This window comes from Gouania willdenowi, chromosome 9 (assembly GCF_900634775.1).
Source record: "Gouania willdenowi chromosome 9, fGouWil2.1, whole genome shotgun sequence".
Lineage (NCBI taxonomy): Eukaryota > Metazoa > Chordata > Actinopteri > Blenniiformes > Gobiesocidae > Gouania > Gouania willdenowi.
In genome coordinates, this window is record NC_041052.1 from 19,535,709 (window position 1) to 19,563,042 (window position 27,334).

Here is a 27,334-nt window from a genome sequence, read left to right on the forward strand (position 1 = left end):
ATCCTTTTTCTCCTAACCAGACAGGTTGCTGTGACTATGCACTCATGCACCTAATCATTGCTTAGTGTGATACTTTTTTTTTTTTTTTTAAAGCAAACCTTGTCATGGTACAGATCAGTGTAAGTAGATGGTAAGCAGCTTTTATCTTTGTAAGGGTCAGAAAGGGCAGCGAAGAGCACAGCGCATGTCTGTGTTTGTGTGCGCACGATGCGTGATGGAGAGAACAAGAGAGAGAGAGAGAGAGATGAGAAGGAGTGGAGTGTTTTTTATCTGACCTAGGGGAGACATGGTCTTCCTGTTAATTGGGTTAGTGCAGTGACCAGGGGCAAACCGTGTGACTGGAGAAAAATATTGTGAGAATTACCCTAAGAGGCATTTTTGTCTCAGCTGAGACATATGGCAGAGGAGCTGTGAGTGCTGTGACTTTACAACTAGAGGGAGCAAATGAGGAAGGTGTGAAAAATAGAGAGATACATGTTCCCCTAAATTAATGTTGTATCCCCAAATGGAGCCTGAGAGAATAAGAGGAAACCTTTACTGTGGTAAATTGATCTCCCGATCCGTATCTCTGTCTAAAATTCACCACTGAGTCCAAACCAATTGTGTTCTTCTTTCACACCTACTCCCTCTGTTATTTATTCTCCTGTTCCTATTGTTTTACTTCACCTCTGTGCTCTTGCCTACCTCTTGCCATCCTCCACAGATGAAAGATTGCCAATAAATGAGTGATTTATATTCAGAAAAGAGATGTTAACTAAACCACTGCATGCATATTCATACCTGGAGCTGTTGATTAATGCTGGTTTCACCTAATGGGAATTGTGTATTGTTGTTCTTTAATTCAAAGTTGAACTATAGAGTCAGTAAAGGCCCACACTCTTCTCGAAGAGATTCAGTGCTTTAAAATAAAATGTATCATGGCCCTGCGTATAACATGGTTGATGGAATTATGCATTCCAAATTGTGAATAATTGAGTCTTTTCTTCAGATTGTGACAGAATAGTTAATTTATTAATAGATGTACACAAAGTCGAGTCAAAGCCTTGGTCGGTCCTGAGGGTAGAGTGGCTTTCAAGAGAATGAGCCCTTGTTTAATAAGTTACAGAACACAGTTTTGCACAGACGCCTCTGTTGCAAACAAACCCAAAAGACAGAAAGAGGAGAGGGAGAGACACAAAGTGCGAAGAGTTTCACAGACACCGGGTGTTAAACACAGTGACGTCTCTGAGGCCCTTTGGTAGGAAAAATAAAATATTTAATGCTGTAGTGTTTATTAACGGGATGAAACAAAGGGCTGCCTCCCTTTGACTTGTGCACATTGACACTTGGCACAGAACAAACAAAATCAAATATGGTGTTGATCCATAATGGATGAGAATCCCAACTCTGAATGAGTAGCATTTTTTAAGAATCAGGAAAGGGAAGAAACAAAACAGGAAGAGACAGTGTTATAAAACATATTTTTCCAGATGCTCTACAGACGTGTGCATTATATTAAGACGTTAAAAAAAAATCTTTAAAAACTTATATACCACAAAATTTAGTGATTATTTTGTACATTGCATGTTCCATTTTTTTTAAGTAAATGTTCACAATAATGCTAATTTTTGCAACAAATCAATTCAGAATGAGAAGTTTTTTATGATTGTGAACATTAAATGTATCAAGTAGCCTTGGTAACAGTGGTTGAAGTAAGTCACTTTGCATGTCTTTTATAGTCAAACGGGACTTGGGTGACATTTAATGTTGTTAGCAGTTTAACCCTTGGTCCCTCTCCTTGAGGCCCTGTCATGTCCAAGTGGCACCCCAAGTAAGCACGTTTGACACGGGGGCTACAGGCTTTTCGGCCCCTGCCTTTGTTGACAGTTCCTAACAAAGGGCCCCTCTTCTATTGATTGCTTTTTGCTAATATGCAAATGTATGATCCTCACAGCTCACTAACTCTACCAACTAAAGTGTGTTGGATAGCAAAGTTAGTTTTAGATTTCTTCCGCGATTGGTAAATCCATATTATGTTGTTGTGTTGCGTGCTATTATGAAAGGCTTTGTGAGTCTAAATAAAGCATGTATTAGGCCTATACTAAATTTGCAAGTACACTATTATATACATGAAGTACTTATACAAACAACCCAACTCTGACTCCCATACATTAAGGCTTACTACTACTTTTTTGATCCACAAGAGTAGATCCCCCAATGCCTTCTTCTTGTGGTTCAAATGGTGTCCTAATGCCTTCCCCAGCTGTGTGTTTGTGTGTCTATGGGGAGTTGAGGCATAGCTGCCGTAGTGACCCGATAACATCTGGGAGTAACTGGAGTAACTGATGGTTTTGCCCACATGCTCCGGAGCCTCTGGACCTCACGGGCGTCCTCGCTAAAGCTTGCTTCCCCTGGACCCTTTCAACACCTCCTCGACACCCGCTTAATACAGATTCCGATGGTGAAATCCAAACATGCTCTGTGTTTTATTAAAGAGCTTTCCTCGAGGACACACATTTTAAGGATTCCAAATCATTGGTGAAGTGGTTCATTCACTCAAAAAGGAAAATGTTGATGTTAAAAGCCATTGGCCTAAATACATCTCCAATGTACTCCAATATTTTAGTTTTGATTTTGTTTTTTATTTTATTTATTTTTTTTACTTCGTCTGCACATGCTGTCGGAGGTCAACACTACAAGAAGTGCAATATTTTTAAGACAGCAATGCAGCAGATATTTTAGTTTTGATTTTACTTTTAAAACGTGAGTATGAGATACAACATAAGATGTAAAATAGTCATCATGCCAGATATTATTTCAAGGTATAAAATAATATCGCTTATATTTGAGATACGTCGCCTGAAAATTCTAGCAATCAAAGGTTAAAAATACTCAACAGAAACACATGGCGGGGGAGTAAAATTAAACATGGGCATAATTTATTTTGAGATACTTCATGATTGCCTTGTACTTCAAATTGAGGGTTATCAAGAGAATATAGCTTCTTGTTGCAAAAGTCCAAAAACACAACAAAAAACTAGGAGCATGTTTATCTAAGACCAATGAGGAGGGAATGAGATTTTTGTGAGTTTTTTTTGAAGAATGAATGGTGATAATATTATCAAGCATGCACACATAGCTCGGTGAGCTATTTAAAGAGCATTATGATTTTGGGGGATAACAAATTGCATGGAGTTATCATAACTGCTCTTGTGTTTAGATAATGTCGAGCAGTCATAAAGATTTAAGCGGGATTATTTATCCCCTGAAACCATATCTGTCTAATAGCGTTAACTTACAGCGGACAGGGTCTTGTCTGTAGTGGTTGCAATCACAGACCATTACGTGTGCCCAGTACAAGACGGAGACTTATCTGTAGTGGTAGCATTTCAGACCATGGCAGACGCTGTAAGACGATGGACGTTAACATAACCTCTAGGAACGAAGCCCAAAAATAATATCATAAAATCATGCAGGCAGACCTGCTAATAGTTTATTGTGTTTTTCTGCAGTCAGTGCCTTCTCCTCGCCCCTTTCTCTCTTTTCTGCTACAGGTGTCTTGATGCTGGAGCTAGCAGTTACTGATTGATGCTTCACGGCTCAACTCGTCTGGAACACTCTGATGTTCTATCCTGTTCTGTTTGTCCTTCTGTCCACTAACCCCTACTTGGACTTGGACTTGGACTTGATTTTATATAGCGCTTTATCACCACACTGAAGCAGTCTCAAAGCGCTTTACATATCAGCTCATTCACCCAATCACTCTCACATTCACACACCAGTGGGACAGGACTGCCATGCAAGGCGCTAGTCGACCACTGGGAGCAACTTAGGGTTCAGTGTCTTGCCCAAGGACACTTCGACACATAGTCAGGTACTGGGATCGAACCACCAACCTCTCGATCAGAAGACGACCCTCTACCACCTGAGCCACGGTCGCCCATACCCCTACCAGTCGAAGCAGATATGCTGTTACCTCTGAACCTGGTTCTGCTGGAGATTTCTTCCTGTTAAAACGTAGTTTGTTCTTCCCACTGTCTCTAAATGCTTGTTCATCATGTGGATCATGTTGGGTTCTTTCTTTCTTACTATGACTTTGTTGTAATTAGGCGCTATATAAATAAAGTTGAAATTGAATTGAATAAAAATGTAATATCTTCATACTACTGCTTCTTTAGTATATGCTTATGTCTTCCCCTCACATCTCACATCAAACTGAAAGTATAATTGTCTGAATGTCAACATGTGAAGTTCAAGAGAAGCAAAGTGAGAGAAAAATGTGCACCATGTCCAATAAAGAGTTGTACATGTATATGACCCTCTCCAGAGGAGGAAAAATAAACAAAAACGGAATGAGCAGGAAGAGGATGGGAGGAGGCAGAGGAATAATAAAAACAGAAAAGAAATGTTTCCATGATTTCTCCAGCTGTTTTCCCATGGAAAGGCACTGGTTATCCTACACAGCTTGTTATGATAGAGTGAAGAAGCCTGGTGGGATCGGGAATTGACAACTTGTGTCTGCTTAGTTACACTAGTTAATGACCCTAATTATCTTCCTCCTTGCTGTGAACAGTCAATAAACAATTAGTGTAGCATATGGACCCCCTAAACTCTGTATTTTCTATCTCCCGAACAATTGGCTGTCCTTCCCTGGCAGTGGTTAAGTGTCAGTTTGAGCTGAACAAAGTACGTGGGAAAACATAATCAATGGCTTATCCTAAGACCCTTGAAAACTATCATTCCCAAGTAGCCCTTGCCTCTTCGCCTCAGAAGCACTTGCAAATAGAGAGATTTGAGCAGTGTTCACTCATGTCACCTTTATCTCTGAGTCTCATTGATAATTTGTTACAAGATGCAAATTATTTAGAGGTCTTCAGGATGGCATTTACAGCATAAGCCCTCTTTAGAGCCTATTCTTAGATACCCTCAGAACTTGATCCAACCTGCCATGTGTTTATGAGCTCTACCATTGAGTAGGGCTTCCTTTTTTCACTGGTGAACTTTGGCTGGGGCAGCTAGCTAGAGGGAGAAAGAGAAGAAGCAAAATCCCTTTGAATATGGATGGAGTTCAGGTGAACTACACCTGAACCCTATCTGTGATGTCTTTATAGGGAAGTGTTTCTGACTTTCTTTTGCTTTTCAACCACCATCAAAAGTTCAAGAGCCAGTAGTGCTTTGTATTCAGGGAGGGAAGAACCTTTGAAACCTTTACGATAAAAGAGCTGCGCTGTGTCAGTCTGCAAGGTAAAGGAGAAGGAGAGTGGAGGGCAAAGAGGGGAAGGAAAGGGTGCCCTTTGTTGTGCCATTTCACAGGACTAAAACTGAGCAAAGCACTAACTTCCACAAAGTATATTAACTGATGAATGTTAATAGACAAAATTTGAAACTGCTTTAAGATATCCCATAATTTGGTTCAGTATGTGGGTATTAATTAGGCATTTATCACTGATAGCAAGTTGCTGATAGATAGGGTATAATGATGTAGTTGAACATATTTTCTCTGGCTCTTCTTTTAGTAACAGTAGATATGACACGGTTATGTTTTGAAAGAGGCTAAAAGTGTGATTATTTCATTCTACCGTACAGAGAACTTCAGAAGACATTTGGGTTTCAGAATCTCTTTCTTTTTTTTTTTTCTTTTGCGCTAATTTTTCTTTTAAAACTTTAAAAAAGCCCAGAAGCAGTGTTTTGAATATTTCCCTTTAGCTAGAGACAAAGTCTGATCTCTTGGTGCAAACTGTTTCCCTGCTGGCGGAGGTTCTGATGTTGTTTGATGGCCCTCCATGGATTTGATAAGATTATTGCTTTACTAACCGTAATGTTTTCCCCTTCGCTCTACTCTTTCTTTGCACAGTGTCTTTAAATTCACGTCAGTCGTGCAGCTTAATATTGAGTAAAACTATTTCAGTATGTAATGTGTTTGAGTAGGCACAGTTAGATTGGTCCTATTGTGAAATGAATACCTAAATATCTTTTTGTTGGGTTTTTTCTTTTAGTTTTAGTTTTTTACTACAGAATTAAAACCAACTCATCCTTTTCTACAACTTCGCTTCTGGTATTGACAAGGATTACCTCATGCTACAAACAAGTTGTCTACCTGGCATTATTTATTTATCCATTTTGTATGAGGTTATATCCAGTCTTTTTGCAACCGATAACATGAACAATTTGTTGTAAATGTATGTCTTCTGTCCACAGTGAACAACTTTTGAATAAAGTAACTTCAGGCAAATACAGTAAGTAAAACAATCACTGCAGTAACAACATTGTGTTTGATACTAAGATAAGTCCTGGTAGTTTTTATCTTCAAAAGTACCTTTTATTTGTATGCAATTGGACTAACTCAGTGCTTGAGCTCTAATAGTAACATGGGGGATTAAATTGGTCGTGTTTGAGGGTTAGTGAAGGGGTCTGCTGGTGAGAGGCCCTATTGTCCTGCCAGGTCAATGATCCAGGGGTTCATACCCACTCAAGGCCAGGACATTACCCTCCTTCTCTCTCCACTTCAGCAGCCACCAGAATTGGCTGCATTGTGTGATATGAAGTGGAAAAGAGTCCACTGCCCCATCCATCCACTTGGGTCTTGGAGAGTGTTTTGAACGGTGCTCATCACAACACTGGCTGTGCACATGCACAGTGCCGCATACGCACAAATGCACAGTGGCAACCTATCTGAACTTAATAACCACAAGGAAGCTCCAGCTGGGAGGGCTATTGATGTCTCTGTAACGGGCCATTTTTTTCTAGAGGAGAGGGAGGATCAAGAAGAAGAGAGTGGGCAGTTCACTAACTCCACCCATTTTCTTTGAGTGGTGCATAGTAAGTGTAAACATTGGTTTTTTTTTTTGTAAACGAGTGTATGAGAGGAAAACCCCAGGTAATAATTGAAGACTACTAAGAAATATTTTAAGTGTAGGAAAAGGCGAACACATCAAGTGAGATTTACAAGGTTGGCAGGATACATGTTATACCAGGTGTTCTTCTTCCATGACATGACTTGCCTAAACCTCACTGTGAGAGCCACATACCACCTCAATTGACCACTGAGATATCTTTCCGATGGCGAGGTAGCTGTGCCATGTCTGAACCTGAAGCATCAGCTTAAACAGGGATAAATATTGGCAGTTTCTGGCACACGTTACACTTGTCAGGATAGGAAAGCTCTTGTGATGATTTGGGGCTCTTTCAGATGATGGAAATTCTGTGTCAATGATTCATCTCCATTTACTTAGCTATGAGTATCCTATCCCTGCCAGTTTGGAAAGCGACACAGCACAGGAGCTTAGCTTGTCCCTGAATGGGGCTCTGTTAGAGAAGTTAGTATACGTTTGAGACGGTTCTGATGCTTATAATGCATAGTATTTAGGTTGCGGTGTAGGGATTATAGAGAAGAAGGAGGCAAATATATCGACCAGCATGCTGTTTATCCGCAGGTTCCACACCCTCCAAACAGAACCCCATTACACAGGCCAGTTTGGAGAGGCTTAACACCTGTTTTTTTTTTTCTCTCCTGCTGATATAAACTCATCTCCCCCTCCTTTTTACTTACTTTTTGTTTTCCAATGCAAAGAGGATGAAGTCAGGGGAACGAGAAGAGCTCCATTATTGCTGTATTTTCTTTCCAGAGAAATGTTATTTACTAGAAAGATATCATCCCAGCTTTTAATCCTCTTAGCGGTGGATTGCGGTTGTACTTACACCGCCATGCACCTGCTAAACTGCCTTCTCTTAAAGCTGTATAAACACAGCCGCAGGAGCTAATGCTTTCCCAAGCTGAACCTATCCACATTTTTTTTTGTTAGAGAAACAGAACTTGAGGAGAGTTTTGAGGAACTTTAGAGGACACCACGTTGATCTGATGATGCTCATGAGAGAGCAAAAGAGGGGCCCACTGGCCCCACTCGCTCTCATAACAGATGTAGTCAGACCCCACCTGATGGTGGTCGTTGGGAGGCCTCTTTGAAAGAAGCCTTAGAATTCACTAAACAGTGTAGTGTGCAGGAGTGTTTACACAGGGCCCATGAGAAGTAAATTTATGGAGATTTTACAGCCCTCAGAGAGGTGCAGTATTGTCTTTTAAGTGTTACTATAGTATCCAAATATAATTGTAAATATAGTTGTCTCTCACTATAACGTGGTTCACCTTTAGCGGCCTCGGTGTTTTGCAGATTTATTTTACAGTGTAATTTTGCATGCATTTTTTACAGCGTATGAACATGCATTGTGTTCTGCATCCTGATTGGCTAATGCTGCGTTCACGCCAAATTTGTCTTCTGCGGCACCAGACGCATTTGCCGCACGAAACATTCCGCTTGTGTCGCAGGTTCAAAAAATGTCCCCATTTGCTTCATATGTGCTTTTGAAGCGAAGCACCGCCCACCAGCGACACATCCAACTCGGTGAGTTTCACTGCCTGCTGAAGCGAGGAGCTGTGCTCCTTTTTCTCCTCTCATAAATATAAACCACCAGTGAATAAAGCTGGTGTGATTAGCAGCTAATGCTATTCTAGCTCAGTGCTACGGAGAGAACTTTTACCTGCTACTACCACCTCCTTGCTGATTCTCCTCCACGCCAGATCCTTCCTAGTCCGGTCCCGGTTATAAAGGCCGTGTCATACAGCTCCAGGTGGTCACACACAGCTTCTACTCCATGATTAAATGGGTGATGTCCGTGTAAACGGCCTGACGTCATCGTCAACAAAGACTCTGATTGCGTTCGGCATCTGATCGCTAGCAGTGTGACTCTGAAGTGCTGTATGTTTATGTTTTAAAATCTATGAAGTTTTGAACTTTGAGAGTGTTTAAACAAGAGAGAAATGTGAGAAAATGTTAACGCCTGTCTGAGAAAAGTGTATAATGTGTGTGGTGAGGGGTTTTACATTTTTAAAACATGTATAATAATTGTAAAATGTTGACGAGAGGGAAGATTATTCGACCACAGTCCAACAATATGGAATTTGAAATATTGGCTGAGGTCTTAATTGAACATGGTTTTCTTATCACCGGGATCCCAGGATGACCAGCTATAACGATGACTTATCACAGGGCTGAGGAACATAGAGTATATAACAAGATTGTCCACAATGACAAACACTGCCCTTAGGAGACATTCACCACATGCTACAGACAGCCCTAATCCAGGACACCACAACTGGCATCAGTATATTCTCCAAGTGTTTCTCAGAGGTAGAGATCCATCATAATCAGAATCATATTATGTCCCAATGGTCAGGTTTATCTTAAAAAGAAGTTATCAATATATTTGCTTATTACATTTCAGTCAAACACTGCTTTTCAAAGAGCTTACTTTTGTAAATTAAATTATAAACAAAAACATTTATAAAATGTGACTCAGATTATATTATATAATTTGTTGAGGAACATAATTTATTTAGAAATGCACTTTTAAATGGTTTACCAGAACTTTGAATTCTGAGATATGGACAGCAAACCCATCGCTTGCAAACCACTGATCCCAGAACCACTGTTTAAAGTGGGCTACACACGTAAAAACAATCATTGTGTTTTTGTCCCAATTTTACCCCTTTCTGACCAAGGAAGGCAAACACCAGATTATTTAATGTTTTATGAAATCATCCTATAGATTTATCCTGTGGTCTAAGGTGTGTTTAGAGTGAGTTTGTTCCAATTTTTGGCTCAAAAATGGATCGGGCAGACAATCATAAATGTTAAACTGGCTCAATATTTATGACCAAAAATCCCCGTGTGTGTGGGGAAAGCTGCCGACTAATGACACCGGGATTTGTGATAAGGAATGGAACGTAACCAGCCAATCAAGAAGTAAGCTGACTGAGAAACACATAATGCTGCATTGAAGGCAACTCAATGGCATTTCCAAGTTTTATTTTCCAATCTTCAAGTTCAGCAGCAGCACGTTGAAATATCCTAACAAATAAAAATATTAGACTTCTTTCCTCGACTTTACCGGGTAGGAAATCCGACTTCAGGTGGTGTTGCAGTCACTTTTTCAAGTGGTAGGTCAGATAATCCAGAGATGCTTCGAATGCAGCATTAGATTACGTTGTTGGATCATGTTTGATAATACAAGATTTTAGGCTTGGAGGAAGAACAGTGGTTGGACAAAATTGTTGTGTGTGTGGTGTGGAGTACATGAAGTACGATCAGTGTTCTATGACTGATTTTTAGAGTCTCAAGATTTAGAAAATCTTCAAGGGTGTACCCCACTTTAGTTAGTAGGGTGTCTTCCTTACACACAATAATTCACTGTAGAAGAGAATATGAATATGATCACGTCTAAATTCCTCTTTTTCAATCAACAGAAAAACTGGTAGAAAATATTTTTTTAAAAACCTTCATATCAAGTGAACACAAAATAATGTAAAATCTAGCAAGCTCTTTGTTGCGAGCTGAAGTTTCTCTATGTAACCTATGATTTATGCCTAAATAGGTTTGTTAACTTTATGTAAGCTTTGCTGCTCACAATCCTAAATCCTTGACCTTTGACCTTTGGTGTAAAGCAAAACAGATGCCTGGTGAGGTGACTCACATCCGGCTTTAAATACGCTGGTGAGGAATCTTTCACCCTGTTCTCTGCAGTGCTATTGCTTCATCTCCTCCTCCTCCTGCATTTCTTCACAAGCAATACTCCTTCTCCATGAGAAGACCACCCCCTCTTATCATCTATATTTTGCACTGTCTCTCTCCATTTCTCTTTCCCTTTCATAGTTTCTCTCTGGAGTTTTCATTAATTTTGTTCTTTTGGCAGGAACTTGTTTGCTTTCTCTCTGAATGTATGGGTTTCTGGCATTGAGATGGATTTGTTTATAGTTGTGACCCTTACTATTTCAAGTCTTAAAGCGTCTTAAATCCCAAACCCTTGCAAGGCCAGCTCATTTCTGTTTAATTTTTGAGCACTATTTATCCTCTGGGGCTTTTAAAGCTCTTCTGCAAAAACATCTCTTTCCACAGGGAAAAGAGAGAAACAAAGGATGAACTACAGAGAAAATATTGATAAGCTTAGTCCAGGAAATCTGAATGAAAAATTGTATATTCGCATTTTGGATTGGATGAACACCACAGTATATTGACAGTAATATAGTGCAATATACTGTACATAGTCGTGCTAATTTTCCCAGTGCAGCATTTACTGCTCTGCCTATTACCAACATATCGTAATGCCCCAATAAGAAAGCAATAAAAAAATGTTTGCATGATAGACCCTGAGGCTGTTGCCTGAATGCAAAGCCATGGACTTGGGATTAACCCATCAATAATCACTATCTGCCGTGCCATGCATTTGCCCCTGCAGAGCTAATGATTAATCTCCTCTATATGGGACTGATCACTATCAGATTGATGAATGCACCAACCAATCATGTTCCTGCAGACTCACGGCATGTACATACACCAATAAGTGATGATGAACAGCTTGTGCTGTTGGTTATTTATGCTGGCAGCATGGATGATTCCCTGTGGTTTTTGTCCATCGATGATTTTATTTGTACTGTTTTTGACTCTTTGTTGATGACACAAAGTGTGCTGATGTCCTGTCAACCATAGCACTTTTAGTTTAGCCTCATACAACTGAAACCTTGACGTCCCAAAATCAGTGCGTTATCGTACATTGTCTTTTGTGTGTGAAGTAAATAGTGCGTGCATAGTGTGTGCTCATGGACAAGACAATGTGTGGACACGTTAATCCATGACAATTTGTGCGTCTCCATGTAATATGTACTGTTTCTGCCTTTGAATGATGGATGTGGATTTTGTCCTTGTTGCTTGTTGTTGTTGCTGAGGCTAGGCCTCCGTGTGCTTCATGCTGATGTCCTTGTATAGTCAGGCTTGGGTTTATTTTCTCTGGATGGACAGAGACACCTCCTCTTGAACTTTTATAGCCCCTCTTAGCGATGTGTATCTGAGGGAGTTGACCCGGGTCGCCAAGCTTTACAGGCTTCCGCCTGCTTCTCATCTTCTGTGTTTGTTTTCCCTTTACTTGTTTTTTTCCACATCATTTCTTTTTCACACACCTCATCATGAGCAGAATGACAATTGGCAAACAAATATGTGCGCATTTGTAATGTTTCTATATCTAGCTTGAGCAACAACACGTGAGTAAATAGTGACATATAAATCTTGTTTCCATCCTTAAAAAATGTTTAATGCTGTGTAAGCAGATGATGATACTGTGTTATAATGATAGATAATGCTTTTAGGGTATTATGTGCCTTGATAATTAAATAAAGTTGTTGTTTTTTTCATTTGAGAGTGTGCGTCTGTACGTGTGTGTGTGTGTGCGCATCTGTGTTTGTGTATGGCCTCTACTTTTACACCAAAAAGTATTGAAGTCATTTGTTTAAAGCTGTAAAACAACAAAAAACGAGCCTGTTTTTCCTGGTCGCATTGGGCTACTACTCATCTGGGTGTTTCCTAGTGTAAATCCCAATAAAGATAAAGAGCACAGCATTAAGTCCAATAAATGCCAAAACCTGTAAAGACAGCTAGAACAAACTGAGGCACATGGGACCCCACAAAACTAACCCACCCTTTGCACTTCAGCTTAAACTCAGATCCAGTATCCCACACTTAAAACATTCATACACTATTTGCCCCGCTAACAGGCCCACAGGTGTGTATCACGAAGACAGGACAAGCCCCCACAGGACCTCTTTAGAGTGGGACCACCAGACTGCTGGTCTAGGTGGTTTATATCATATAACAAAACAGTATTTTAATACAAATGTCACTGTCTACAAGTTTGAGTTCAGTCACATTGAGCGGAGAACTTGTGAGGTTAAGTTAAAGTGACAGTTATTGGTCCCTTTTGGCCAAAAGAAAAAGCCGTTAAGCAATTTGCTGTTGTGACACATTTCTTGGTAAAGAATGCCTTTCCGTGCGTTGCAGATACTACTGTCTACATTTTCTTGGGCTAAAGTTTTATAACTTGATTAGCAGATATTATCAGAAGCTAAATTTAAAATTTGTTTTGAGATTTTCAGACAACTTTACAAGATTTTCTCAAAATGTTGTAAAATTGTCAAAGCCACTCTTTCCATTTTACAACAATGAGTCTATCATACCAAAGAGGTGCAACATTATTTATACACTCACAGATTCAGAATTATTATTACATTACCATGTTGAAATTTATTGATTTTCTCTGTCAAAAATTTTAAAAAGTAAAAGCAAAGCAAGTAAAATTAAGCGGGTTAAGTTACGGGAATATAAACATGGTGTCATGGTACTCTGGAAATTAAATATGGCAAATAGGGCTTACCGTATGATATTACAGAAAATATTCAATCAACACAAAGTTGATTCCCAATTATTTTTCCAATGCTTGTAGAAGAGCCACCATTCAACCACTAGTTCCCCTGTTTTGTCCTTATGATCGCATTAGCTTGTTTACATTACAAAGGATTTAGTTGTCCTTTTGGTTTTGTGTTTAGGTTTTAATGCATTGCAGCCTCACTGGCTCCACAGTGAGTAAACATTTTATGAATCCATCTAATCTCATACAGCAATTCCAATAAAAACAGCTAATTGCATGTTGTTTCTCTGTGGCACAGTGAGCCGTATTTGTTGTAATAATTATGCCTGTGTGGACAAGACAGCTGGTTGAATAATTTTACAAGATGGGGAGATTTTTGGAGGATGGAATGCTAATAGTTCCTTCTAGACAGAATTATGTTCATGTTTTAACTACATGCAAGAAATAATTGTATATTAATGTTTTAACATTTAAGAGAGAAAGAGAGCCAACTATATATATTTAATTTTTTTTTTTAATATTTAGCACTAACATGTCACATAGAAACCCATTTTGACAATGTTTATGTCCCTCCTACTTTATGGTAATATTTAGTAGTTCCAATTTACTATAACACTGCACTTTACATCTTATTTCTGCACTTATAACATATACCTGTTGAATTTCTCCTTGACAAAATCAACCAGCCAATTATTGGGCAACAACTTAAACAAATTGTATAGCCACTGCAAGATGAGCTAGTTTGGTGACTTATGTTTGCAGAATTTCAGTCTTCTGTTCTGTTCAGAAATGTTCTATTCCTTCCTGAAGTAAGAAATACAAACAAGTTGTTGAGACATTTCTTTTTGCAGCACGATACTTCTGCTGCCATGCTCTCTCTGGCTATCTTTCTTTACAGGGAAGTTTGTTTAAATTACATCCACATAACGTTTGGTACTGGGCCATAAAGAAAGTATATTGACTGTCGTGCTGGTTTGGTGTTTGAGTGTCTTGTGCAATTTGAGAATTTACTGAATAGATACTGTGTTACTATACTTGTGTTGCCAGAGCCGATGGCCGTTCTGCGTCAGTCTCCATTTGCAGGAACACATTTTTAAAATATCTGGTTTTAATTAATCAAAAAGTAAGGGTGCATCTAAATTTTAAGATTGCACTTGGTCATTTTATTTGAGTCACTTATTTCAGGTATCCTGTGTCCATCACTGTTTGAATTGCCAAGGTATTGAATGATGATATTGATTTTACTATGTTAGCCATTGTTGGGTGTAAATGGGTGTATTGTTAAAGCTGAGACATATGCAACCCCTTCTTCCACTGTTTTACTGTGTGCCATCTCCCCCAACTCCTTTAGCACCCTTCACCTATTCTTGACATGGTTCTTGATCCCTTCATTGGGAGCGGATACTTCTGGTATGATTAATATGTCTGCCACTTTGATGTGAGAACTGTTTCACAAAGGCAGAGTTGAGATGAGGGGGCGATTGGCAGAAAAGAAAAAAAGACGGGGGGAAACAAAAGAAAAAGAGGGATAAGGTGCAGAGGAATAAAAACTTGAAATGTGGCAGAGATGTTGAAGGATGCTTACTTGGCAGTGTCATGTATAATCTCATACCATGTGCACCTGTGTGTTAGTGGTGGTTTGTGATTGTTTATGTGACTGTGTGTGTGTGTTTGTGGGGGACCCCTGTTGGCAGCAACCCATGCTCCCACCCTGGGCTGTGTTTGCAGAGGCGTGTCCTTGTTGCTGTGGGCTAGCGGAGGTCAACAAGGGGATACGGACCAGGCTGCCACTGCTCATTGGCTCCCAGTCAGGGGCTCTGGCCTTGGCCATTAAGCCAATCACTCAAAGGCAGCTGACTCTTCACAGCCTATCAGCTATCTTGGCCTGAAGGCTGAGAGCAAATAGACAAAGGCAGAGGTGTTGTGTCGGGTTATGTTATTGTGAGGAAGTTTAGAGAGAGACGGTAGGAGTGTTAGAGAGAGTAAAACTGCTTAGCATGATTTCAGCAGCTGAGCCAAAGGTGAGAGCTATAGTTGTGGGCGAGCGTGCCCTTAATCTGTGGCTGACGAGGGCACGAGAAGCCTCCGTACAATAATTACATTAGAGTCAAATGGATCCCTGTATCTGAAAGCAGCACATTTATGCCCTGCAGGGAAATCCCTTGCTAATTGTAATCCTCCAAGACGGATGAAGCACAAGAAGTGCCTACCTTTAACGTGAAGAGGTTTAGAAAATGCTTTTGTCTAATTTATTGTGTGTAATAAGCACATGTATGTGTCTTGTTAAGCACATCCTTCTAGACTAATGGTGAAACGCATAAAAGAGGCTCCATATGAGAAAACTGTATAGGCATTGTGAAAGAATGTATCCAACACATGGATATCTGCACATCATTATGCACTTATATTTACATGCATTAAAGCACATGGCTTGGGTTTATGTTGGCTGCTCTGCTTTAAGCATTGCTTATGGTATAGGTGGAAGGTGGAATGGCAGGATGGAGTGATAGACAACAACGGGAATGGTTGGATGGAATGAGAAGTCGGGGGTTTGTATATCTAGTGAGCGGAGCCAGGCGCAGCCGGAGGGGAGGGGAGGTTGATCTGTTTAGTGTCCGTCTTCTGCCAGCTTTCACTGGTCATTAAAAGTAGGCCGTTATCAGACAGTGCAGGGAGGACTACCCAACCAGCCAACACAGTGCTGCATCTTCAGGTAACAGCTCCTTATCTGTTCCCTGATTGCCTTCACGCTCCCAATCCGTCTGACGTTGGCATCTCAATCAGTCTTTAAATAATCTGCCTCCTCACAGCAGCGCAAGGAGATCCGCCTCCATACCTCCATCTCTCTCTCTTTTTTCTTTCCCTCTTTCCAGCTCTAGATCTTTCTCTCTCCTTGTTGTGTATGAGTTGATTCTGAATATTAATGCAGAAAAGCATTCTGTCTCGCACACTTATAGGAAATAAACAAACAAGTCTCTAAGTCTGCCCGGATGTGCTGTGCTGTCTCGGAGCATGTGTGCAGCACACAACTCAATCCTACAGATCTGAATGCTCAGCTTTGAGCTAAAGAGTCTGTGATATACACAGCAGTGCTGACTTTACATTCTGGGCCTTGCCTCCTGAGAATTTACTAACAAATGCAAGAAATCACAATCCCTATGAAAACACAAGTTTGTTTAACAGTTTTTGCTCAATCGTGTTGTACCTTAATGTATTTTATAATATTACAAGATCTGAGTACTTTACAATTTATTCCAAATTTATAGAAGCATTTAAGGGCTTCCAGGATACTGAATTTGCTGTAAAATGAAGAATGAAGTAGCAGCAGCCATTTTGGCTAAGAGCCATTATACTTTATGAACGCAGAGAGAAAATCAATTTTTACCTCAAAGTTGTTGGAGTTATTCAGAGGAACTCGAGGGCAACTCAAAGTTGAGTTGGCAAGTCCTGCTGCCAACAGCATTGCTGACACGTTACACTGAGCCTCCCACTCACCTCCCACCCTGGGCCAATGGTACAGGACCACTCCAATGTCAGCTCCACAGTATTCATCGCTACACTCTGAGAGGCAAGTGTAGCAAGAGAAGCAGGACAAAGTTACTGGGAAAATATGTCGGTGTGATTTCCATATCACTTCAGTATCACCCAATACAGTTAGTGTATGTCATTATTCACTGTTCAATTCTCTTATATTAAATACAAGCTCACCCCTTAAAAACAATGTCAAGGAGGGCAAATGTTTGCAGCACTATGCTAATGCCTAGAATAATTTTATACACTCTTTACTCTAATGACCTCATCTCCTCCAGAGGAAAATTCTGTTAAGACACGTGCCGATGCAGAACAACAACAATCAAACAAATGTAACAGTGAGTAAATTTAAGAATTTTTAAAAAATCTTGTTTTATTTTGGCATATTTTTCCCTCTCATGAAATGACAAACTCTCATGTGTATGAGTATATGTAAAAAACAAATGTAGATGGTGAACTATGGAAATTCGTACATGTGAGCACTATGAGGTGACACTCAGCACTCCTCCAAAAGAACTCTCTTGTACACAGGCAACTAGAGCACACAAGGTGTTAAGGCCGCCACACACAGAGTGGATTGGGAAGGAATTTTAAAAGTATGATCTGTACAGTATGTGATGTCAGCAGATAGGATTTAGTGGTCGGACCAATATCCATCCAGGACATTTTAGGACCGATCCCGCATGGTCCCGGACTTATCCTGCCTGTGTGCATTGGTCTACTTTGAATGGATTCAGATTTCAGAATAGCTCGCTGGCCATCAAGTCTCATGACGAATGAAGGCAAGGCAAGACAAGGCAAATTTATTTGTATAGCGCAATTCATACACAAGGCAACTCAATGTGCTCTACATGATCAAAAAGTGCAACAGAAAACATTCAACAGATTAAAATTAATAAAAACATTAAAACCGGCAGCCAATATATAAAAAAAAAAAAAAAAAACATTTAAAATCATCAGTAAAAACATCAACAAACACATCACATCAACAACAACGTGATGAAAGGGTTCTTCCTCTCAATCATACCCAGCAGAGAAAAAGAGTGCCTTTAACTTGAATTTAAAAATGTTAACATTGGATGCTGACTTCAGCTCTGCTGGCAGCATCACCATGTTTGCTGGGAACTCTGGGCTCCACTATCTGACCTGTGTCCATAGATCTGAGAGACCTGCTGGGTTCATACCTGACTAACATCTCACTGATGTATTCTGGACCAAACCCATTCACAGATTTATACACCAGCAGCAGAACTTTAAAGACTATTCTGAGGCTGACTGGGAGCCAGTGTAAAGACTTTAAAACTGGAGTTATGTGCTCTGACCTCTTTGTTCTGGTTAAGACCCAAGCAGCAGCATTCTGAACCAGCTGTAGCTGTTTGATGCTCTTTTGGGGGATTCCTGTTAGAAGACCATTACAATAGTCCAGTCTGCTGGAGACAAAAGCATGGACCAGTTTCTCCTGATCTTTCTGAGCCATTAAACCTTTCACTCTGGAGATGTTCTTTTGGTGGTAGAAGTGAAATGATGTGTATGCATAAATAAATTGAAATAAAATTTGGGGCAGAATTATAAATCTCAAATTTGTATCAAACAAACTTATAAATTGTTATTATCATTTTTGGAGTGTTAATTGGGTAAATGCAAACTCGCAGTTTTAAGTATTTACCTTTCTTGTGGAATAATTATAGTATACCTTTGGGTTGACGTTGAGTCAATTAGCTTAATTTATGCTGATTGAGTTTTTTGTCAAGACACATTTTGTACAGTTTCACACCCAATCATGTAGATTCAAAGGCAGTTACTGTTTTTTTTTTCCTCCACCATTCCAACAAGAGGCCTCAACATTAAAACATTTAGGGCAGATTCACTAAGATCTGAAATAAAGGGTGGTAAACCAGTTTCTTCTCTAAATCCTTTGATAATGCAGTTTACTTACCTGCTGCGAGGAATTCACTAAGATTGCAGAAATTATTCATGCACGTGCAGAAGTGGTGGAGACCGTCCTTTTTGATAATACAGCAAGATAGTCTGTCGGCACCATTTGAAGATGATCTACTGACCATCATCCAGCAGGTCTGACCTCCTGTGTAGCGCTGTTTCACCACACTCTTATATGTGAACATTGTGCCATCACTGCATAAATTACGCATCTGATCAGCTGACTCTGGCCTGATGTGACGTTTGCACACATTTTAATACCTCTAAACCTATAGTGAATCCGCCCCTTAGTGTTTATTTGAAAAGGAATATATGTAACCCCTACAAACATTTTCAAATGTAAGATTTTCTTCCTTGTTTTGAGTCTCTTTTAAAGCACTTGATATCTGACAGCTGGCCTGAAAGTGACAGTTGTATTGTTCCTTCTCTTCGGGTGGACATTGATGAGAATTTATTTGTTTTCAGCTGCTGGTTGCAGCTCCAGTTTTTGGTGTGATAGTGACTTTACTTATTGACTGTACTCGTACCAAAGTGAGTCAGATAAATGAATGTTGCACCTCCGTTCTTACTTCACTGCTGATGTCATATGGGATTTCAGACCGTTGGTGACAACCAAGTAATAACTCCTCTATCTCTCGGCCTAAATCTCTCTCTTTTTCCTTACTACCTTTACGTATAAAGACTACCTCCAATTCTGAGTTATCTGTCTCTCTCTGTCTGCCTCTCCAGTCCTCGCTGTCTCTCCTTCCTTGCCCCTGCTCTCATTCATGTGATGTGTGATATGTATCATTGGTTAAGACTACTCCAGGCCGGCATGTTGACATTCCCCCGTGCCTCTTCATCTCTCCCCGCAGAGCTGAGTGTTGTTGAGTTGTGTTGATTAATGATATTGATCGCTCCGCACACTGCTTGACTTTCACTGAATGAGGGAACGAGCAAGAGACAGAAAGAGGGAGAGAAATTGAAAGAAAAAAAATAATTCACTTAATCTTGATACAATATTTTGCCACTTGCCGAGTTTCCATGGAAACCATACCATCGAGAAAATACCATTGAGGCAGTATGGACACATAGATAACTTGAGGGAAAAACACAAGTCTGGTTAACACATTTTGGAAGTTCATGTAAGTTAATGTATTGATGTGGTCCGCCATTCTATGTGTACATCTGCTGTGAATAATTTTATAAAATGTGGACCAAGAAAAAAAAAAAAAAAATCATTAGAAGTAAGAGTAGGTTGTCAATAGTCCTTTGAGGATGCGGTCATTGACACCTTATAAATTGTGAGCCTGGCAGTGAGAAAGTGTCAATACCATTTTGAAATCAGAGAGTCTTGATTGGTTAGAGTTGGTCACATGGATGGACAGTGTAGATAAAGATAATTAGAAACACATAAAGTAGGAATATAATGACTATGTTCTGCCATGAGCAATGACTCACTAACAGATTTTCCCAGTAATGGTATTCATTTGTTGCTCATGCCTTCATCAAATGTAAAATACACTGACATAGTAGTTTGGTTCATTGTAGGTAGTAAAACGATGTTACAAAATTAAGACTTAAGTTATTTGTCTATTTGCAACCATTAGTCATATAATCATCCATCCTGCAAGTAGTCAATGAAAAAATATTTGGGATGAAAGGACTGACCTTAGAAGAGAGCAAGAGTAATTGTTTCTAGTGATGAAGAATGATGAAGCTTCATCTCAAGCATCCAAGCTTTACAGAATAATATGGAAAGCCATAACACTGTTATGGTGGCATTTGCAACTTCCTATGAAGCTGCGATCCCAAGTCAGCCTTCTGTGTACGTGTTTGTTATGGTGTGTCCAGTGTAGGTCAGGATGTAGAGTGTGTGAACCAGAGACAGTCCCACTGAATCAGCAGCACACAGGAAGTGAGGCAACATATGAGGTTCAAGACATGTCATCAGTGTGTGTAACTACACTTTATGTCTATGCAAAGGAGCAGGCGTATCTCATGGGGATGTGGGGGAGAATTTCCCTCACTTTTTACAGAGGGATTGATTGTTGCAAACGTATTGGTCCAGTTAGATTTATTGAATGGTGATCAAGCCAATCATAGCCAGCCATTTGACGAAGCTGCCATTCCGAGAAGGTAAAAAAGTTAACATTGATGAGTAAAGTGTAAGGAAATTGAAAAAAAATGAGTAACAGGTTTGCAAAAAATGGTCCAAAAGTGCCAAAAGCTGGCAAGAAAAGAGTGAAAATAAAGGCTAAAATGGCCTAAAGTAGTCAACAGTGGCAAAAAAAATTGACAAAAAAGAGGAACAGGTGGTATGTAATGGCTAAAGGTAGCTTAAAGAGCAAAATATGAGAAAAAAAAAGACAAAATTTAAAAGAAAGAAACTTGTTTCCTTGTACAATGAAGTTGTTACTTTGCTGTGCACAAATGTAGGGAAAAAGGAAACAGTTATTTTTTGGACAAAAGGTAGCTTATTTGGATGAAAAGTGGCAACAAAAAAAAAAAAAAAATGGTTAAAGAATCAACAAAAATTTAATAAAACTCAAAAACAACTTGCAAAAATTGACAATTTTTATTTATTTTTTTTTAAAGGGGACATTTTTAAAACAACAAAAAATAAAAACAAAAAGGGGCAAAAAATGGGACAAAGGAAGTTGCAAAATGACTTAATAACCCCTTTATCATGGTTTTAGTCAATTATTTTGATAAACTAAATTGTGAGTCTATTGGGTTGCCCTACCTTCACTTTTAAAATCACTGCTCCACCTCTACAAAAGAGAGATTCATCTAAGTTCCAAGCTTGTCCTACATATACACAGGCGATTCCAATGTCCCCTGATGTTAAATCATAAGCAAGTACTCACGTTTAATCTGCCCTCAGCAGTGGACTGGAAAAGGTCATAACCCTTTGAAAGAGTGTCATCCCAGTCACAATGCTTTTAACATCACTCCATAACACATAGAGGAGATCATTAGTGATATGACGCCACATATGCTAACAGTGAACATTGGATGTCTTTGTATTTTTGTGAAGAAAAAAAATACTGTTCCCACATTAAAGTGAAAAACATTCCGCTGGACAATGTTCCCATTTCTGAGTTTTCTAATCTATAAATGTGGTTTTTTTGGTATGTCTATATATACACTTTATACTGTCTGGCCTTCTTTTGTTCTCCCAGCTGTCCTAACACTGGCCTGTGTTGACAGTAAACACAGCTGCAGGTCACAGAGGCCCTGCCTTGGTCAGACACAGTGGGCTCTGAAGGCCAGTGATGGAGTCAACAAGAAGCTCAGAAAAACTAAGTAACAACTTTAGGCTTTTTTTCACATGAAGGATGTAAAAATGGAAGGAAAAAATTAGCTTGACAGAAGAATCATATTTGTATTTCTCTGTCCTGTTGAGAATACATTATAGTGCCAGACAGGTTAGGCATTTGGCGGTCAAGAAAAGTTCGAGTTATTTATTGGTATGGGTGATAAAAATGAAAGAATAGTTAACCATTTTACATGTTGTTAGGTAGTAAGAATCCTAATGAATCACTGACAGCATTTACTAAGTGACTTGTGTGGTTATTTAATGTCAATACCATTAGATTGCCGGATTGCATAGACCTTCTTCCATAATTGCAGATTGGATGTATCTTTAAAATCGATGCATGTCTATAAATCTATCTGAATGTTTTTAATAGATGACATTAGCATTGCTTACAGACACGCAACCATTAGGGGTCTATGACCTCAGTATGCATGATTGATAGATTGTCTCTCCGTGTCTACATGTCATGGCCCAAGCTGTAAGAGACACGTTGTTTTGGTAACCCACCTACCTTTATGTATACACTCCCCTGTGGGGGTCTCTGCAGGGGACACGGAAAAGATATGACGTTATGCAGGCACACTGACAAATGCAGCCACATGCACACACATGCACACAAACCTACAAACCTGCATCCATTTGTATACAACTGCACGTACATGCGCGCCCGCACACACTACTTTGAAAGAAAAAAAAAACATTTGACGTGTTCTTTTCCATCCCCTAAGGAGAGATCAGGCACAGCTGTGACTTGGGAGGTCACAAGGCTCGGAGGGGTCAGACTAAGCAGACTCTGAGAGATCCTGATGCAGGGTCATAGGTCACTCCCAGCAGCCCTAGCGGTGTGAAAGGTCATGGGTCAGAGTCTCACCACGATGCGTCGGCTGGGTAAGGTTTCAAAAGAAACTGTGGTTCTCACTGGGGCCAGTGAGAACCATAGATTTATAGATACTGAGCTGAGCCCAAGTCCTCAGCCCAAGGTAATTACACAGAATATGAGCATGCCCGTTGAGGCTTGGCCGCCATATTTCATTTCAACCCCGAGCCCCTGTAGACTGAAATAATACATGAGATAGCCAGGGAGAGACGAGAGGCGAGACCAGGGGTAGAGAGGCTGAAAGAGGAAGATCCATTGATGCAAGGTAAAAACTAAAGAAAGAAAGTGATGGATTGAGAGAGAAAACGAAACAAAGTTTGTGGAGAGTTAACAAGCATGTTGTTCATGTTTTGTAAAGTGTATAAAATATGAAGCAAAGTCAAGTGGGGTTTTTTTTTGTTACTAAACAAAACTCCATTCTCAGCAACAAACCGTTAACGTTACATTCCAGTAAGACAGTGAGAAGGTCACAGGGATCATCCCGAGGGAATGCCGGGAGCCGGAATGACATGGAGCTTGGACAGCAGGGAGTGACAGCCTTGCTAGAGGAGAGGAGCATTGGAACAGATGGAGCAAAGGGTGTGGAGGGGGTATTGGGTGAAAGAAAAAAAGAGCCAAGAAATTAGATTAGTTTAAAAAGTAAATTTGTAATGCAGCAGGCTTGATATCCGGCTCAGAGTAGTTTCCCGTGAGAACCTGATCGAGCCACCACCGGCTCATCTCCACAGTCCAAACATATTTACCCCTTGTTGGAAGGTACAAATTAAATCACACTCTTCCACAAAGAGGAGATGTTTCCCCCTTCTGTTCTGATGTCATGGTAGTGGGGCGGTATAGCGTGGGGGTCGGCCCTCTCTGGCCTACATACATTTATCTTAGAGGCCATTCATCTTCCAATAACCCCCCTGATCCTCTTCCTCTTGTCTGGATGTTTTTGTTCCTTTTCCCGTACACTGTATGAAAGTGTATCATTGCCCAGATGCCCACAGACTTACAGACAGTAAAGTCATGGCTCTGGCCCCATTTCTTCTTATAGCATCTTTTCCTCAGTTGCTCTCAACCACTTTAATCCCCTTTCTTTTTATTTTGCCTTATCTGGAGTACATTCTGTGCTACAATTAAAGGTGCCCGTTCTGTTGTCCTTGCCTTGACAATCCTACAGCAGGTTTCATTGCAGATCATTACAGTAATTGCTTCATAATAGCATCGACTTTAGCCTTGACTGTGGCCCATTCTTAGAGCACATCCAGGTCCTGTCACAGACTTAATGTTGCACAGCAGTGTGTGACCTTAGACAACGAAGCAATTGGGTTGCTGTTATTTAACCATACGATAACCTTATAACCTTCCTGTACTTGATTTTTTTCTCGAGAAACAAAACAGTTTGTTTGTGCTTTTACCTAATTTTATTTATCAATACTTTATTCTCTTTCTGTTTTGTGCAGTTGCATAATATTTTTATGTATTTCTGATAGTGCTCTAAAGGACAGTGGAGGCATTGACCCTTCATCCTTCTGGTTGTTCTTCTATATAAACTATCTGTTTCACTCCTGTGAGTTTTAAGTTTAAAAAAATAGAGAGACAACTGATGACTCGCCAATGCCTTCCAAGGTGGGTTCTTAATGTAATCTTGAGTAGAAAAAAGTGTTTTTTACCTTGTTTTTTTGTCAAACTACATGTGTTTATCTAGTCATAACCAGAGTCTTCCTTGGAGATGCACTAAACCACCACTGTAACACTTCAACATAGAAAAAAGTCATTGAGTGTCGTACAAACACACAATAATTCAATCCATTATTTACGTGTGAACTCATTCAGAAAGAAAGCATATGTAATCTACTCATCCATGCTGAGGAGATTCTGAGAGAGGAGGGAAAAGCGAGGTGGAGTGTGTTCAGAAACAAGGCAGGCGGCCAGCTGAGAATGAATTCTGTTTCTTTTTCCAACTCCCCAAAGAGAAGTTGAAACCAGAAAACCAACAAACTGAGTGAGAAAGTGTTTCCTTCTTTAATGACAAAAGGAGAAGCAGAAGAAAGGCAGGAATAAAGGGAAGCATGGAACAGTGTGTCAGCTGTCAGCCTTTCTGTGTGTGTGTGTGTGTGTGTGTGTGTGTGTGTGTGTGTGTGTGTGTGTGTGTGTGTGTGTGTGTGTGTGTGTGCGTGTGCGTGTGTGTGTGTGAGCCCTCTGCCCTGTTTGTATCCAGGCCAGCATCCTGCACAAAAGCACATCACGCATACACACAGATGGGTAAACAAAGCCATTGTTTACTATTTTGTACTTTATTGTGTGGGGAGTCATTTGTTGGTATTGATTTTTCTTACTCAGATCCAAAAAGAGTTAAGAAGAGTTCCCATCAGTTGATCATGACTCTCTCACACACGCGCATACAGTCCGGTTCTTCACGGTACCCCACACCATTGAGTTTGTCATGCCCCTGTCAGTTCTTATCACAGTGTGTCTACCTGAAGCATGTAGATGAGGCCTTTAGGGTCCCCTTTCCGTGTCCATTCTTTCAGGGCCAGGTCCATTATGGTCTGAGCCAGGGGCAGGACTCAGCTTACACACACACACATTCAGCTCTCCTGGGGTCATAGCCTTTCAACCCAAGGGGCTCGACTTCTGCCACCACAGCCTGAAAAATCACCCCAAGACACACACAAAAAAAGCGTCAGGGCCCCCAGCATGAGTGGGGCCCAGATCCAAGCAGCTCTTCCAACCTTTGCAGTTATAGGCAACGCCAGTGAGCTGCTATAGATCTGTTCCCAATGGATTTGGACAAAAGAGAGGAAAGGAGATGAAGGAAGGAGAGTGTGGAAAGAAAGAGCAAGGCGAAAGCGAGAGCAGGAGATGTGTGTAGGAAGAAAGAGACATTTGGGTTCTTTCATTTGGTGGACTATGACAAATGGCCTGGCCTTTAGCAGGTCTGTGCTCCCCCAGCGCTCTTTCTGGGCCTCCCCTGACAAGAGGGTCTTTGAGGGAGAACGGACCTCACAAATATTGCTCTTTGTCCTAGAAAGAGCTCAGTCGAGACCCTGACTCTGACTTTCATCAACCATAGACAGAAAAGCCAGGGCCTGCTTTTATGTGTTGGAGTCAATTACTTAGTGTCTGCCTCTGCATGTGTGTGTATGTCTGAAGTTGTGTGTGTGTGTGTGTGTGTGTGTGTGTGTGTGTGTGTGTGTGTGTGTGTGTGTGTGTGTGCGTGTGCGTGTGTGTGTGTGTGTGTGTGTGTGTATGTGTGCGTGTGGGTAGAAAGAAGAACCAGGAGAGGGTAAGTCTGATAGGACGAAAAGGAAAGTCAGCACACAGCAATGCACTGGCACGTTTCCCTATTGCTCCTTTAAAGACATTCAGAGCTTTGCCTTAGGGGTACGTGGGTAGATTTGGGGGAAGGCTGAATTCAGATACACCCTAAAGGCACTTTACCAACTGACTCAGCGATCAAAACAACTTGTGAAGTTCACCTCTAACAAGGGGGAGGTATTAGTGACAAAAATGTCGGGATTTAAAATATTTCCTCTTACTAAAAGCAATTTTAAACAACAAAAGCACACTTTTTTGAATGTCTCAAGACAGTATTTCTATGTTGACTCTAATCACTTATAGGTAATTGCAATTACTGTATCTCAACTGTATCTCACTAACCCCTCAACATTGTTTCAGAGCGTTACAATCACATTACCTTTTTGTGAGAGGGGATTAGTGAGGTTGAAAAAATATCTAAGAAAGTGCACTTTTGGTATCCCATTGTGAGTAAATTGTCATGAGGAAGGGCTACAGGCAATGAAGGTCTGCACAGTATGAATAAACACTTAACAAAATTCAAGCTTGAGAACTGAAAAACAACAGGGTAAAGCTCCTCCGGCAGACCTCTGCCTTCTTATCCTCACAACAGTGAAACACTCCACTTAGATAGGTCTATGGCCACATTTGTAATGGTTTCTTTCATAATTTGAGATAAAGGATGTGTGAAGCAAATTGAGCATTTTTTGGGATGGTATAGAGCCGTGGGAGGAGAGTGTAGGTTATGGAGCTTTTTGCCTTTTGTCAGCCCTTAACATTGATTTCTAAGCCCTCCTTTGCCTTTTACACTTTTTCTTCCTTTAGTGTCACAGTCGCCTTGTGTCTCGCTCTTGCCTGTGGCTGTTGCTGGGAAAGCGATCAAGGTTTAAACTTAGATCACCTCTTTGCTTTTTGAATAAAAAACTGATTTTTACTGTATAAATGTATGTGGAGGTGTGTGTGAGCATTTGAACTTTGCCTCTGCAAGCATTCTCAAAAAAATATATTCTGCGTGTTCATCTTCTTGTGCATAGTAAGGGCAAACCTCTGTGCCACAGAGTGCCACAGTGCCATAAACTCCACCCCTGCCCAGTGGCCCCGATTAAATCTGGCTTTGATCCACCCCCTAATCTGAGTTTACAGGCTCTGGGCCGAGGGTGGGAGCTCTACTCTGCCTG

At 40.4% G+C, this 27,334-nt stretch overlaps 1 protein-coding gene across 1 annotated transcript in view; it reads left to right on the forward strand.

Moving 5' to 3' along the window:
* The window catches only part of LOC114469484 (ultraviolet-B receptor UVR8-like), a 362,330-nt gene that overhangs the window by 241,020 nt on the left and 93,976 nt on the right, over positions 1-27,334 (forward strand). The window lies entirely within an intron of this gene.